Here is a 14,580-nt window from a genome sequence, read left to right as displayed (position 1 = left end):
GTCCCAGCTGCTTGCCCCACCCCAAAAAGCTGTGAGCAGCTTAAGCTCTCCTTCTAGACAATTCCCCAGTTGGTTTTGCTTCCAAATGACAAGCATGATAGAGAATTGTTTTTTTCAGCCAGAATGAGTGGTGAGGCAGGCTGGGGGGAGGGGAGCAAAAGATGGAGCCACAACCCATGAGAAAGATGAGTTAAGAGACCGCCAGGGACCGGAGTCCTTTTGGAAGACAGAGAGCGTAAGTCTGGGGAGCGGAGTTAAAGCAGAGCGGAAGCAGGAAGGCAGAGGAAGGCTGTGTGCGGGGCATGAAATGATGCTTGGAATCTTCCAGAAGGAGAACACCAAAAATGAAAAATGTGTGTGATGGGGTCACATTTCTTGTGGTAGCTACGAGGGAGCGGAATGTAAATTCCTGAGCCAGGGCAGCAGCTGTGAGGCTCACCAGGGACTCTGCAGATGGCCATGGCTGGGAGTCTGTGCCCAGATAACCTCAGATCCAAGGTGCACAGAGGTCTCTTCGTGCTCCTGGGGAGTAACTTGGCTTCTCTCTTGTTCACCCTCCAGCTTGGGCAGCTCTGGGAGCTTGAGTTTATGCTCCCAGCTCTAGCCATGACCCCGAGGAACCACACCAGCTGGGTTGGGGTCCAAATCCCCTATGATTTTGAGGAAGTGGAGGGGGATTCAAACACTGCGTCCTTTGACATCACCTGTGTCCTATCATTTGGGGCAATTTATTCCAGTTGCCACCAAGAGAACAAAATGGCGGATGAGAGAGATTTTTCAAAGCTGTTTTTTTTTTTTAATTGAAGTATAGTTGATTTGCAATGTTGTCTTAATTACTGCATACTGCAAAGTGATTCAGTTATACATACATACATTCTTTTTCATATTCTTTTCCATTATGGTTTATCACAGGATATTGAATATAGTTCCCTGTGCTCTGCAGTAGGACCATCCAACAATATAGGATGTTGTTTATCCATCCTATATGTACTACTTGGCATCTGCTAATCCCATACTCCCACTCCATCCCTCCCCCAACCCCCTCTCCTTTGGCAACCACCCGTCTCTTCTCTGTGTCTGTGATTCTGTTTCTGTTTCACAGATAGGTTCATTTGTGTCACAGTTTAGATTCCACGTATAAGTGATATCATATGGTATTTGTCTTTCTCTTTCTGACCTACTTCACTTAGTATTTATAATCTCTAGTTGCATCCATTTTGGTGAAAATGGCATTATTTCATTCTTTTGTTATGGTTGAGTAGTATTCCAAAGGTGTATCACATCTTCTTTACATGTATCACATCTTCTTTATCCATTCATCTGTCGATGGACATCTAGGTTGTTTCCATGTCTTGGCTATTGTGAATAGTGCTGCTATGAACATTGGGGTGCATGTCACTTTTTGAATTATAGGTTTGTCCTGATTTATGTCCAGGAGTGGGATTGCTGGATCATATGGCAACTCTATTTTTCATTTTCTGAGGAACCTCCATACTGTTCCCCACAGTGGCTGCACCAACTTACATTCCCACCAGCGGTATAGGAAGGTTCCCTTTTCTCCACACCCTCTCCAGCACTTGTTATTTGTAGACTTTTTAATGATGGCCATTCTGACCGGTGTGAGATGGCACCTCATTGTAGTTTTGATTTGCATTTCTCTAATAATTAGCAATGTTGAACTCAGAGCTGTCTGGAAATCACTTCTCAGCATCAGTTAAGAAAAGGCCCACATAATGTGCTATTTCCACTGCACCAAGACACAAAAGTGGCTGTATGCAAAGATGCTGTTGGAAGAGAAAGGGAGATAGCAGTCTGATGGTTCAGGTAGATTGAAAGCATAAGGTAAAATGCATCGATGATAGGAGATTTTCCTGCTCCTTTGGACCTGGAATTTTAAGCATCTGTGGGACTGGTCCCTGTCTTATTTTTCAGTTTAGTGCTTTCAAATACGTTAATTTCAGAAAAACGCTTCTTGCTACTTAGTTCAAATAATTCCTCCTGAGATGAATGAAGAGAAAAGGAACAGGAGAGTCAATTTTAAAAATCCAGGACATGGAAGCAACCTAAGTGTCCATCGACAGATGAATGGATAAAGAAGATGTGGCACATATGTACAATGGGATATTACTCAGCCATAAAAAGAAATGAAATTGAGTTATTTGTAGTGAGGTGGATGGACCTAGACTCTGTCATACAGAGTGAAGTAAGTCAGAAAGAGAAAAACAAATACCGTATGCTAACGCATACATATGGAATCTAAAAAAAAATTGGTTCTGATGAACCTAGGGGCAGGACAGGAATAAAGACACAGACGTAGAGAATGGACTTGAGGACACGGGGAAGGGACAAGTGAGAGAGTGGCATGGACATATATACACTACCAAATGTAAAATAGATAGCTAGTGGGAAGCAGCCGCATAGCACAGGGAGATCAGCTCGGTGCTTTGTGACCACCTAGAGGGGTGGGATAGGGAGGGTGGGAGGGAGACGCAAGAGGGAGGGGATATGGGGACATAGGTATATGTATAGCTGATTCACTTTGTTATACAGCAGAAACTAACACACCATTGTAAAGCAATTATACTCCAATAAAGATGTTAAAAAAAAAGATGCGTCCCAAGCTAATGAGATTGTTTGGAAGTCTGACTTGGTGGGAAACCCTAGCCTCTGGGCTGTGGGCCACTACAGCCATGCCCTATGGCACAGCGACTTCTCAGCTTCACGATGTTTGGACAGCACAGTTTGGACACACGGATCATCAAAATATATTATTAGTCTCCTGAATATTCCACCCAGAAAGTTCACGGTTAGGGGAACCCCGCCCTTGACATCTGCCTCAGAAGGGCTTCATCAGAAGGGGTTGTTCTATGCTCTTGCGCATTTCAAAACAGGATTTGCGTCGGGCAAAAGGGATTGTATTCGTTATCCTGTCCGTTATTCCTAAACCTAATTGTGTTTATTAATGTATATTATCAGAGTAACTTTTTAAATCCTCACTGATTCGGATAGGCTGGAAGCAGGTCTTTCTGAATCGCCAGTGTCTGGGTGATGGAACCATTTAGAGCCCGCATGGAGTCTGATTGTTTTAAGTAGTTCCACTTGACCATTTATTACACTTCCATAAGCAACAGTGATTGAGGAAGCTGCGTCAACAAAAGAATGTGATTTGTCTTGACTCATCCATCTTTTGCTTCTACTCCACCTGTGCCCTTGAATGTGCCTGGGTTGCATTCTCTGCCTCTGAGAATCATCAAGAGATGGAAAGGGGGCGGGGACCATTTGGTCAGGGGCTGGCAAACTTTTCTGTAAAGGGGCAGAGAGTAACTGTTTCCACCTTTGCAGGCCATATGGTCTCTGTCACAACTACTCAGCTCTTCCCTTGTGGCAGGAAAGCGGCCACAGGTAGTACAGGAACAAACGAGCATGGCTGTATTCCAACAAAACTTTATTTATAAAAACAGGCAATCGGCAGAATTTGCTGGTGGCTTTTAGTTTGTTAACCTCTGATCTAGTCCAAATTCCTCACTTTACAGATAAGGAAAAAGAAACCCGGGAAGATTGGGAATTTCCCAAAGTCACTAGATGGTTCAAAGCGAAGATCCCAAATCTAGACATTGAATGTAGAATCCAGCTTTATTTCTACCATGCTGTATCAGTCTGTCTGATTTCATGAAGCTGCTTCTGCCCTGTAGGTGGCATAGGTTTGAATCAGAAAGTGGTATCTGAGGAAATGATGCTCTGGTAACGTCAATTATTTAATAAAAAGTACTTCGAAGGAGAGATTTTTATGGGAGATTGTCACTAATTATTGACACTACTCTCGTGTGCCATTGTTATGTTTCAAGATGGCATCAAGGGCTTCCCTGGTGGCGCAGTGGTTGAGAATCCGCCTGCCCATGCAGGGGACACGGGTTCGAGCCCTGGTCTGGGAAAATCCCACATGCCACGGAGCAACTAAGCCTGTGCACCACAACTACTGAGCCTGCGCTCTAGAGCCCGCGAGCCACAGCTACTGAGCCTGCATGCCACAACTACTGAAGCCCGCACGTCTAGAGCCTGTGCTCTGTAACAAGAGAAGCTGCCGCAATGAGAAGCCTGCGCACTGCAATGAAGAGTAGCCCCAGCTCAACGCAACTAAAGAACGCCCGCACACAGCAACGAGGGCCCAACGCAGCCGAAAATAAAAATAAGTAAATAAATTTTAGAAAGATGGCGTCAAAGGAGTGAAAAACGGAAAGATTGTTATTATGTCATAGGGTCTCATTTTAAGGAGGCTTTTCACTAGAGTTGATTTGAATAAGTCTAGAAAACTCGAGGTTCCCATTCACCAAAGAACAACCAGCCCCCAAAGCAGAAGTTCTTAACGTGGAAATCAGGAGGTTAATGAAGCTCTGAAATTCACGCACTAGTTTCTGTGCATGTACGTTTTTTTCTCAGGACAGGATGCACTGTTTTCTTCAGATCCTCGAAGGGATTTGTGACCTCCCCCCCCGCCAAGTGACAGGATTCTAGATGGTGAAAGATTCTTGTCCAGCCAGCCTGCCTGAAGAAAGAATAAAGAAGCTCTAATCAACCAAGTTCCTTTCTTCACATGTGCCCTCAGTGGCTGGCCCTCCGGAGTGAAGTTAGCTGGCCACCAAAAGTGTTCCAGCGGGGAAGGGAAAAGTAGTCACGATTCGGTCAACACGTGTGCATGCACAATATAACCAGTGGGGTGAATTCAGCATCAGAGGTCCCAGGAGCAGTGATGCTCAAAGTTAGCGGACAGCGGTGTACTAGACAGGTTAGCGGCTAGCTCAGAGCAAGCCCTCCATCAGTGACTGACACGCGGAAGGTGAAATTCAACCCCCAGAGGCTGGTACGTGGGCTCGCCTTCTGGCAACATGGTGGAGCGTGTTGACTCATCCACTCCTTCAGGCGCAAATACAGTGAGATCCTGGATGGAACAGAATCTTTAAAAAATTGTTGTTTAATGCAAGTTGACTTTTTAAAGAAAGAAATGGAAACTCTCATACGCCAGAGGCAAAGTGAATTCAAATCAGAATGTGGTCCACTTGAGCTGAAGCCACATGGCTAGAATGCAATCCCGTGCACAGATAAGAAATGTGGCCCTGAGGCTTCTCAAAAGTAGAAGGAAGAGAGGTTTCCGCTGAAAGCCAGGACTCTCGAAGGGCTGCTGGTTTATGAGAAGGGCTCCAGGAAACTCCATCCAATGGCCCAGACAGGTATTAAGAAAGCGCTGTGCCCTGTTCAGAGCTCTGAGTAGGAAAGAATGTCTACTGTGAATAAAATTAACTGCCAAGGGCTTCCCTGGTGGCGCAGTGGTTGAGAGTCCGCCTGCCGATGCAGGGGACACGGGTTCGTGCCCCGGTCCGGGAAGATCCCACATGCCGCGGAGCGGCTGGGCCCGTGAGCCATGGCCGCTGAGCCTGCGCGTCCGGAGCCTGTGCTCCGCAACGGGAGAGGCCACAGAAGTGAGAGGCCCGCGTACCGCAAAAAAAAAAAAATAAATTAAGAGCCAATCTTGCACTTCATATTCAGGGGTGGAATCTGAATTTACACGACACACGGGATTGGGACTCCAGCTGCAGGAAATATTGTCCAAACTGGAGAATGCCGGATGCCCAGTGGATACAGAACCAGGGCACGGATCTCAGCCCATGGCACACAGCCTCCCAGAGGACGATGCTCTCCACTGAGGATGAGCTTATACAAGAAGATTACACACACACACACACAGCTGAACCACCATGGGAGAAACAAAACCTGAAAACGACTGAAAGAGACTATAAAGTGAGCATTTAAAAAATAAATGTATAAAAAAATATAAGATGTTGAAACCATTAGGAAAGAAGAAATGAATAACAACAACAAAGGTTTGAAAAAGAACCAAACAGAAATGATAAAAATGAGAATCATAATTACAGTGAAAACTTCCATGGACCTGGAACACAGCAGTCTCTCTCTGGCTGAGGCAGAAGGCAGACCTGAGGGAATCTCTCTGAATACCCCGCAGAAAGTTAGAGGCATGGAAATCTGATGTGAGTAAGTCCGCAGAAGCCCAGGGCCGCTGGGCCATGACGGCAGGACCAACTCCAAACCCATCCAGTAGCTTCCTCCCTTCCACCCCAGGGCTAGGGGTCCTGCTGAACCGGTCAGAACCGCTTCAGGAGGGAGGGGGGCCTGAGGCTGAGGGTCTGGGGAGCTCCCAGTGAGTAAAGCTTGGGGAAAGGGGGCATCTTCCTGTCGGGCCTGACGCACCTGCCATCACCTGTCCACCCAAGGTCGTCCTGTCCTGAGATTAGCTCCTCTCTGGAAAGGATGAGGGAATCATTCAGCTTCCTCTGGGTTTTCCTTACCAGGCCTGTGGTCCTCCCTCCGGCTGAGGAGAGCCTCACCGGGGCCTTCAGAGCTTCACAGATGGTTTTCTAAAAGCCATGCTGCTTAGTGCGAGGACCTGACCCCGCGGGGTTGTTGGGGGACAGTCACCAGGCCTGGGATAGATCTTGTTAGGAGCCTCTCCTGAGCAGGGTGCCCCACGAGAGTATGAACTCAAGTTCACTGACAGCCTCTCTCTGTGGAGTCCCTGGGCCAAGAGTCAGTCCCTGACCTACTGCCGGCCTGACCCCTCCACCCAGACCCCACTGACCCCTCCTGGTTCGGCCCTCAAATAGCCACCCTCTCCTGCCTGCCTCTCCCAGGCCTGGGACCACCTCGGCTTTGGCCCAGCCCCCGGCCCTGGCTTGGTCACACCCTGAGTACGAGTTTTGCATAGCCAAGCAGGGTCTTTCCAGAAAGCGACCTCACTCTTTGCTTCTGTTCCTAGGTATCCATTCTTCTTCTGAGAACCTCTTGACATACAGGACAGCATTAGAGGAAACACACTTACCCCAGGGGTCCTGGAACAACTTGATTTGGAAGTTGGAGGTGAATTTTCACAGGCTCATCACGCAGGAGAACCCCAGAGAGCTGGGGCGATGAGCATTTGGCAGTGATTTGGGTCACGCACGCTAATGGCCCAAGAAAATAACACCATTAGCACCGTAATGGTGCGGCGTCACCTCTGTCCTCAGGACTCCCGTTGACTGGAGAGGGACTCAGCCACCAGGTGATGTTAAGATGCCCTCTGCCCCTTTCCTTGTTCAGCGTGTACTGGTTCCAAAGTGAATCAGCAGTCTGAACTCATCCTGGAACAAAATGAGGACCTTTGTTATCTGAAACTACTTGTGCCATCTAACTCCCTAGACAAGGCCAAATGTCTCTTAATCAGATCACCCTAATTTCATAAGTATGTAGCACATTATCACAGCGAAGATTTTATTAGGCTACTGGAAGTTACCCTCAGAGACTGTTAAAAGGGGGGCACAAAGGATGTCAATTTAGCAGGGGGGAGGCTGAGGGTCCAGTTTCCTACCAGATGCTAAAATCCTGACTCTGTCTATCTGAACAGACCTTCCTACGAAATGATATCTCAACCCTAAATCTGTGGTCAAGATAGTCCTTATTATAATCCAATATAAAATCCCAAAGAAACCTTCCCTAAACAGGCTGCTTCTGTCAAAGGATGATGAGAATCAAATGTTTCAATTCAGTTTTTGCTCCTATGTAAAAAGTCACAAGGAAATGGTGTCTGTAGTCAACAAGACTGTTTTGCACAGTTAAAAACTTGTTAAGAGGGTAGGTCTCATATTGAATATTCTTACAACAATAACACAAAACAAAGCAAACAAAACGAGTCACAAGCAAGCAGACGGCCTGTTTCAGCTCCCTCCTCCCTCTTCGCCATCAACCAGAGCCAGTGCATTCTGGGCCTGGCCTGCACTCTTCATGTGTGCGCACGACACGTTTTCCGAGGTCTTTTGGTAGGAGTGGAGCCAGAGGCCTGGACCATTTGGAGGATGGGTGGGATGCAGGGAATAGCAACGCCCTCACTGGCGAGTGCCTTCTAAGGAAGCGGTGAGGACGGAGATCCGGTCCTGCCCTGAATGGGCTGTGTGACTTTGGGCCATCGCTTCACCTTTCTGTGCCCTGGACTCCTCATCTGGAAAATGAAGAGAATAGTCTATCTCAGAGTTGTTTGAAGGGTCAGCGTATAACACCTGTAAAGCACTGACCTTGTAACCAGCTACTTATTAGCGAAGTGGGCCTCCCTTCGTTGCCAGAGTCAGTACGTAATACCCCACAGCCGAGAGAGGGGTCCCCACTAAATTGCGTGTGCAGAGGAGATCTGTTGTGGCCACTGAGGAAGATACAGACATTTCCAAGAACATTTTGGCATTCGGAACCAAAAGGACATATATTATTAATCAGGGAACAGGATTCTGGTGGATTAGGGTTGTAGAATATCAAGTAGGGACTGTTTAGACTGTCCTAAATGCAGGTTCTTTTTTTTAATTGAGTCGAGTTGATTTACAATGTTGTGTTAATTTCTGCTGTACAGCAAAGTGATACAGTTATACATATATATATACACATATATATACATTCTTTTTTATACTCTTTTCCATCATGATTCTAAATGCAGGTTCTAGATTAGCACCGCACTCATAGAGTTATCGAAAACTAAATACAGTGGCCCACGTAAAGGCGATTAGCCCAGGGCTTGGTGCAGCAAAGCTCTCTGTACACGTCGGCCGTGCGGTGTCCTGAGTCAGACTTACCCCGGTCCACTGCAGAGTGCGTCTTCACAGGCGAGGAATCAGGGGCCCGTGGCCATGAAGGGAGAGTTTACAGCAGACGCTGGGGTCAGCGCGGGCCCCAGGGCTGTGGGCTCCCTGGCCAGCGGGTCCCACAATAGGCCTCTCTGTTCTTCCCGTGGTATCCTGAGAGAGCGAGGGCCTTCTGACCCAGTCACAAGACGTGACTCCCTTATGGGGTAGGACTTTTACTGTGCGGCCTCCTCAGCCAGCAAGGTGGCCGGAACCTACCCGAGTAACTCCTGCCTCTGGGGACTCAGGGATGCCCTGCTGGGGGGCTTGCCCACAGCTTTTCAATGATGGAGTTTTCATTTCTTTTCTTTTTTAATTAATTTATTTATATTTTACTTATTTATTTTTGGCTGTGTTGGGTCTTCGTTGCTGCACGCAGGCTTTCTCTAGTTGCGGCGAGCGGGGGCTACTCTTCGTTGCAGCGCGCGGACTTCTCATTGCGGTGGCTTCTCTTGTTGCGGAGCACGGGCTCTAGAGCGCAGGCTCAGTAGTTGTGGTGCACAGGCTTAGCTGCTCCGCGGCATGTGGGATCTTCCCGGACCAGGGCTCGAACCCGTGTCCCCTGCATTGGCAGGTGGATTCTTAACCACTGCGCCACCAGGGAAGTCCTGATGGAGTTTTCTTCTCCTTTCTCTCACCTGCTGCTCATACATGGAATTCATTAATTCCTGTTCATTACTGCAAATGACCGCAGAGACTGGTGATGTGGTGTTTCTCACGTAAGAAACTCAAAGACCTTAATGATGACAGGACCCAGCCGCCTGGCTTTCTTGTTTTTCTAAACAAACAAACCAAAAGGAACAGAAGGCAGGGAGGTCCCTAAAACCTATACTTAACCTGCACGTGGATCTTGGCATCATTAGGAGAAAAATGCTGACGAGCATAGAATTATGGTTCCATTTGTTGATGAATCCGCCTTTGAAGTGGCGACTGGCATTGTACTGTTCAATTTAGAGAGGATTTTCGTGAGCATCATTGCACGTGATTGTACCAAAACCCTGTGAAGTTGGTAGGAGATTCTACAGATAAAGAAATGGAACCTCCGAGAGGACGGGTGACTTCCCAGGTACAGAGCTCAGCGGGCGCTCTGACTTTTGGTCCATCACCCAGCATCCCAGCACAGCAGAAAATGTAGCCAGTCCTGCATCCCAGCAGCCCCCCCGGGAGAGAGATGCAGTGAGAGCCTGGGCAGGTTATTAGAACACAATTTGAGCAGCTTGATGGGATTTAATTGTTTGGAAGGTATTCAACACGCTATTTCCAAACGCAAAAGGAGAATGCTGGAGACTGTTTTCCCAGATAATGACGCTGCCTTCATTTCGGAGAGTGCTTTCGTGTTTACAAAGCATTTTTGCAATTTTCTTATTTGATTCCAGATGCAATCTGGGATTGGCGTGAAAGGTTTCATTTTCATTAACAGATCGGACAACGTATTGGAAAGAAAAAAGATGATGGGGGTGAACAAAAGGGAGAGAGGCAGGCCTTTTTACATCACCTCCCTCCCTGCTTACCTGCACCTGCAGGCCAGGTGTGCCGATGGGCAGGGCATGGAGCCCAGAGCTGTTCTTCCTGCTTATAGGCACCACCCACTTGCCTCTTGCTGAGGAAGCTTTCTGACCTCAGAGGGAGCCGCGTTTTGCTGCCTGCGAAGGTGTTATTGTCCACAGGGGCTTGTTTGAAACAAGCTTATGGGTGAGTCAAAGAGTACAGATGCAGCTGCTAGGAGAGAGGGTCTGCAGAATGCGTTGCAGGCCTGGAGGGGTCTTAAGGAGGCCTGAGGTAAGAATCCTCCCCCAACTGTGGATTTAAAGGACCCCCAGGTCTAAAGCTAGCTCTTTTTTTTTTTTTTTTTTTTTTTTGTGGTACGCGGGCCTCTCACTGTTGTGGCCTCTCCCGTTGCGGAGCACAGGCTCCGGACGCGCAGGCTCAGCGGCCATGGCTCACGAGCCCAGCCGCTCCGCGGCCTGTGGGATCTTCCCGGACCGGGGCACGAACCCGCGTGCCCTGCATCGGCAGGCGGACTCTCAACCACTGCGCCACCAGGGAAGCCCAAAAGCTAGCTCTTTTTAAAAAGAATCTTTAGCTAAGGGGATACCCTCCCAGGCCTTGGTTGGATGGATTTAGCTGCAAACGCTGCTGAAGCCTTCACACCAGGAGGCTCTGAGAAACAAGTGGGAAGAGATGGGGCGACTACTGGGACCCCAGCCCGGGCAGAAGGGCTCTGAGGGCCTGAGTGTGAGACGGGGAAGTGATGCCGTCTGCCCTCAGCGCGTCACTGTCTAACCCTCCCACAGCCGAACTTGGTTTGAAGGTGGTGGCCTCACCATTCATCCCCAGGCAGGGCTCTCACTGTGGTCACACCCAGATAAAGGGGAGGCTCTCTCCATCCTCCCCTCCTGGCTGGTTCAGACCACATCCACTATCACTGACAGCTTTTTTCTTGCTATACATTTTGGGGACACAGACAAGCATGACTTGGTGCTTCAGAGCACACATCAGAATCCGATTCGATTTTAGCAGATGGACACTAAAGAAACGTGCTCCATCTTGTTCCAACCAGAGGAAGCTCTCTGGGAGCGCACGCTTCCCTCTGGGTTATAGCACAGGCTTCTGGCTGGTCGTTCCCCTCCCTGTGCTTGCTCTTCTGCGGTCTGTTGTCACACAGCAGCCGGAGGCATCCTTTGAAGCGGGTCCTGGCATCCCACTGCTCCAGCTGGTGTGACAAGCCTGCCCCCGCCCCCGGTCCCGCCCCGCTCGCCCATCCCCGCCGCGTGGCCTCCTCGTCAGTCCTCTCACTCCATTTGAGGGGCTTTTGCTCCAGCCGTAGCCTCTGCCTAGAATATTCCTCCCCCCTGAAATTCACAGCTCCTAATGCAGCCCTCCCCGTGGGCAGGGGCATCTCTGCTGGCCTGTGGAGGTGTCCCCGGGGCCCATGTCACGTCTGCCACACGGTTGCCCTTCAGTTAGCCTTGGTTGGGTAAACGGATGGCATCCAGCAGGCTGCCTGCAGACGGACGGTCCTTGGTGCCCAGTGTCCCCCTCATGTGGGAAGAGGACTCTGCTGGACACTACAAGGGGCCACGTCAGCCTCCAGGCTTCTGGAGGAAGGGCCAGAAATGCTACCCAGAGGGCCTGGCTGTTGTTTCACAAGGACCCGAGACTCTGGGGGTGGGAGAGGGCTCCGGGACGGGAGGCCAGTACCGGCCCAGGGTGGGGCAGGCAGACTCACTCTTAACCCCTCCGCTGCAGACATCGCAGCCCTCGTCACGGGTGGCTGGAGTGCTCAGCGGGATTGTCCCCAGTCGTCAGGGCCAGCGGGGAGGAGATCAGGGCCAGACCTGTTATTACCCACAATTTGTAGGGATCAGAGTCCAAAATAAAAATATGGGCTGGCCTCTTGTTAGGAATGTATTCAGGGGCTTCCCTGGTGGCGCAGTGGCTGAGAGTCCGCCTGCCGATGCAGGGGAATGCGGGTTCGTGTCCCGGCCCGGGAAGATCCCACATGCCGCGGAGCGGCTGGGCCCGTGAGCCATGGCCGCTGAGCCTGCGCGTCCGGAGCCTGTGCTCCGCAACGGGAGAGGCCACAACAGTGAGAGGCCCACGTACTGCAAAAAAAAAAAAAAAGAATGTATTCAGAATTTCAAGATGCCGACAGCCCAGCATTAAACTGGGCTCAGGGCCCTTCCGAGGACTGACCACGCTCACAGCCTTTCACAGATCTCCCTGGGGAAAACTCCCCTCGGCAAACGTAGATCACTGGCGCCAAGGTGTGCAGCCTCCTTCTTTGAGGAAGGAAGCCCAAGGGTGCAGTGCGGGACAGTCTCAGAGAAAACCTGAAGGTACCAGAAAACGGTATGCCTGCAGCGCACGAAAGGCCCTGAGGTCACGTTGCAGGCGGGGGAGGGGGGTGAGGGGGGCAGGGCAGGTGACATCAAAGTGGCATCCGGGGCCAGACAGGGCTGATGTCCATGAACAGCCAAGACCCCGGATCATTCTCCTCTCACAGCGGTGCTCCGTGTTCAGCAATGGGCGAGAGGAGCGGGAGCAGAAGACGCGACCAGAAGAAATAAAGCAGGATTGGGTCGTGCGGTGCTGGCTTGTCGTGCTGGGAAGCCCAGGCCTTTCCCCGCGTCCGCTGACGGGGGGCGTGTCCTTACACGCCTGACAGCGCTCAGCGGGCATCCGTGGATACTGATGCTGAGGCAGGCACTACCTGCTTCCATTTGGAGGACGCGTTACAGTTTTGAAAGTGCCTTATGTGATTTCAGTGGACCCTCTCCGTAAGCCTCTAGCTTAGCCGAGTGTCGGGAAGGGCCAGAGAGGATGCTGGAACTCGGTTCTCCTGGTGCTGAATCCAGCACTTTCTTCCTTTCCTCCACGATGCTCCAGCCCCCGGTGGCTGCCGTCTTCCCAGAGTCCAAGGCCAGAGACAGACAGACAGATGCAGGCCAGGGCATCACAGGCACATGGCAGCACGTCGCTTGATTGCCTCCAAAGTACCAGTGACCTGCCAGCACAGCCAAAGGGATCTGCTGGCGACGCAGAAGACTAACCCCGCCCACAGGAAAAGGTAGACTTTCAGAAGGATCGGATGTTTCCCTCCTACAAACATTGCGGGAGCTGCTTTCCGGGGTCATCCAATAAATGTGAACGGCAGATTACGTGAACATGAGTAAAGGGATGCTATTCTGAGCGAGCGTGCATTTTGAAACGGCCCATTAACCCCTTGTCAGGAAGGATTCCTTCCTTCGAAACGTTGGTGGTTTCCTGCACTAAAAGGTGTGAGGATGATTTGCCAGATCACGTTATGATGTGCAGCTAACGGCTTTGCCAAAACTGGTACCCACAGATGTGAAGTCAGTGGGTTGAGTTCCATACCTCAGCCACTAACGTCTCCTCTAAAGACTGACAAGTGCAATTAGCCCGTATTAATGGAATAATCTCCCCAGGAGTTTTTTTTTAAATCTGAAACTCCATTTGAATCACACAAAGAGAATATGCACCTTCCAATCATTTCCGTTTTAGGACAGGCACATGTTAAAAACAGCTGGCCTTATTTTTCCCCCTCTTCAAATTCTGCCAAATTCACTCCCAGGTTTCCTTTCTAAGCCAAGTTTCAGAGCTGAGCACATTTTTATGGTCTAGTTATAAACCCTAGAAAAACAAGGTTTATAGGAAATGTTGACACAACCTTAACTAAAGTGGTGCTAGGTGACACCTCTCTACTTTCAATTTGGGGATTTCTACTGGGAAAATATAAACGCTAATTCAGCAGAGGAAGCCAACGATAATAAAAGTGTTGTAGTCTTCCTGTTCACCCCACGAAGCTCGGCTTCAGAAGATGCCAGGGCAGCGTGGAGGGGAGTTAGAATGAGGACGCTCAGTTTGCGAGAGGCACCTGCAAATAGCTCAGCCCCCCAATTACTATAGACCTCGCCTGGGAATGCACGACCTCACCGTGAGTCACCTCTGCGCGTGGCGGCCCAGGAGGAGGGGTGGCAGAAGATTCCGGATCTTTACGTCAAAGGTGCCTACCACCCTCCTGCGACCGACTTCCAGAGCTACCCTTGAGCTACATTGAGGCACCTCGGAGTTTTCATAGGCCAGTAAGACCAGCCCCCAAACACGCAGAGAAGCCCAAAAGGATGAAAGTTGGAGAAAAGGCAGGCCCCAGAGGTGGATGTTGAGTGATTTCGGCCTCAGGCTGGGGCCAGTAGCAGTGCCAGGGGGACCCAGGTGTGAGGGCAGCCCGAGACCCGGGGACAGAGGGCCAGTGACAGTTCCCGTTTCCCCAGTCCCGCTCCACAGCCCAGCTGAGAAGGACATGTGTTCCATATTTAGGCTTTGGGGTTTTGTTTGTTTGTTTGTTTGT

Source organism: Monodon monoceros, unplaced genomic scaffold, assembly GCF_005190385.1.
Source record: "Monodon monoceros isolate NGI ecotype Baffin Bay Population unplaced genomic scaffold, NGI_Narwhal_1 Super_Scaffold_21, whole genome shotgun sequence".
Taxonomy (NCBI): Eukaryota; Metazoa; Chordata; class Mammalia; order Artiodactyla; family Monodontidae; genus Monodon; species Monodon monoceros.
Note: the sequence above shows the minus strand (reverse complement) of the source record.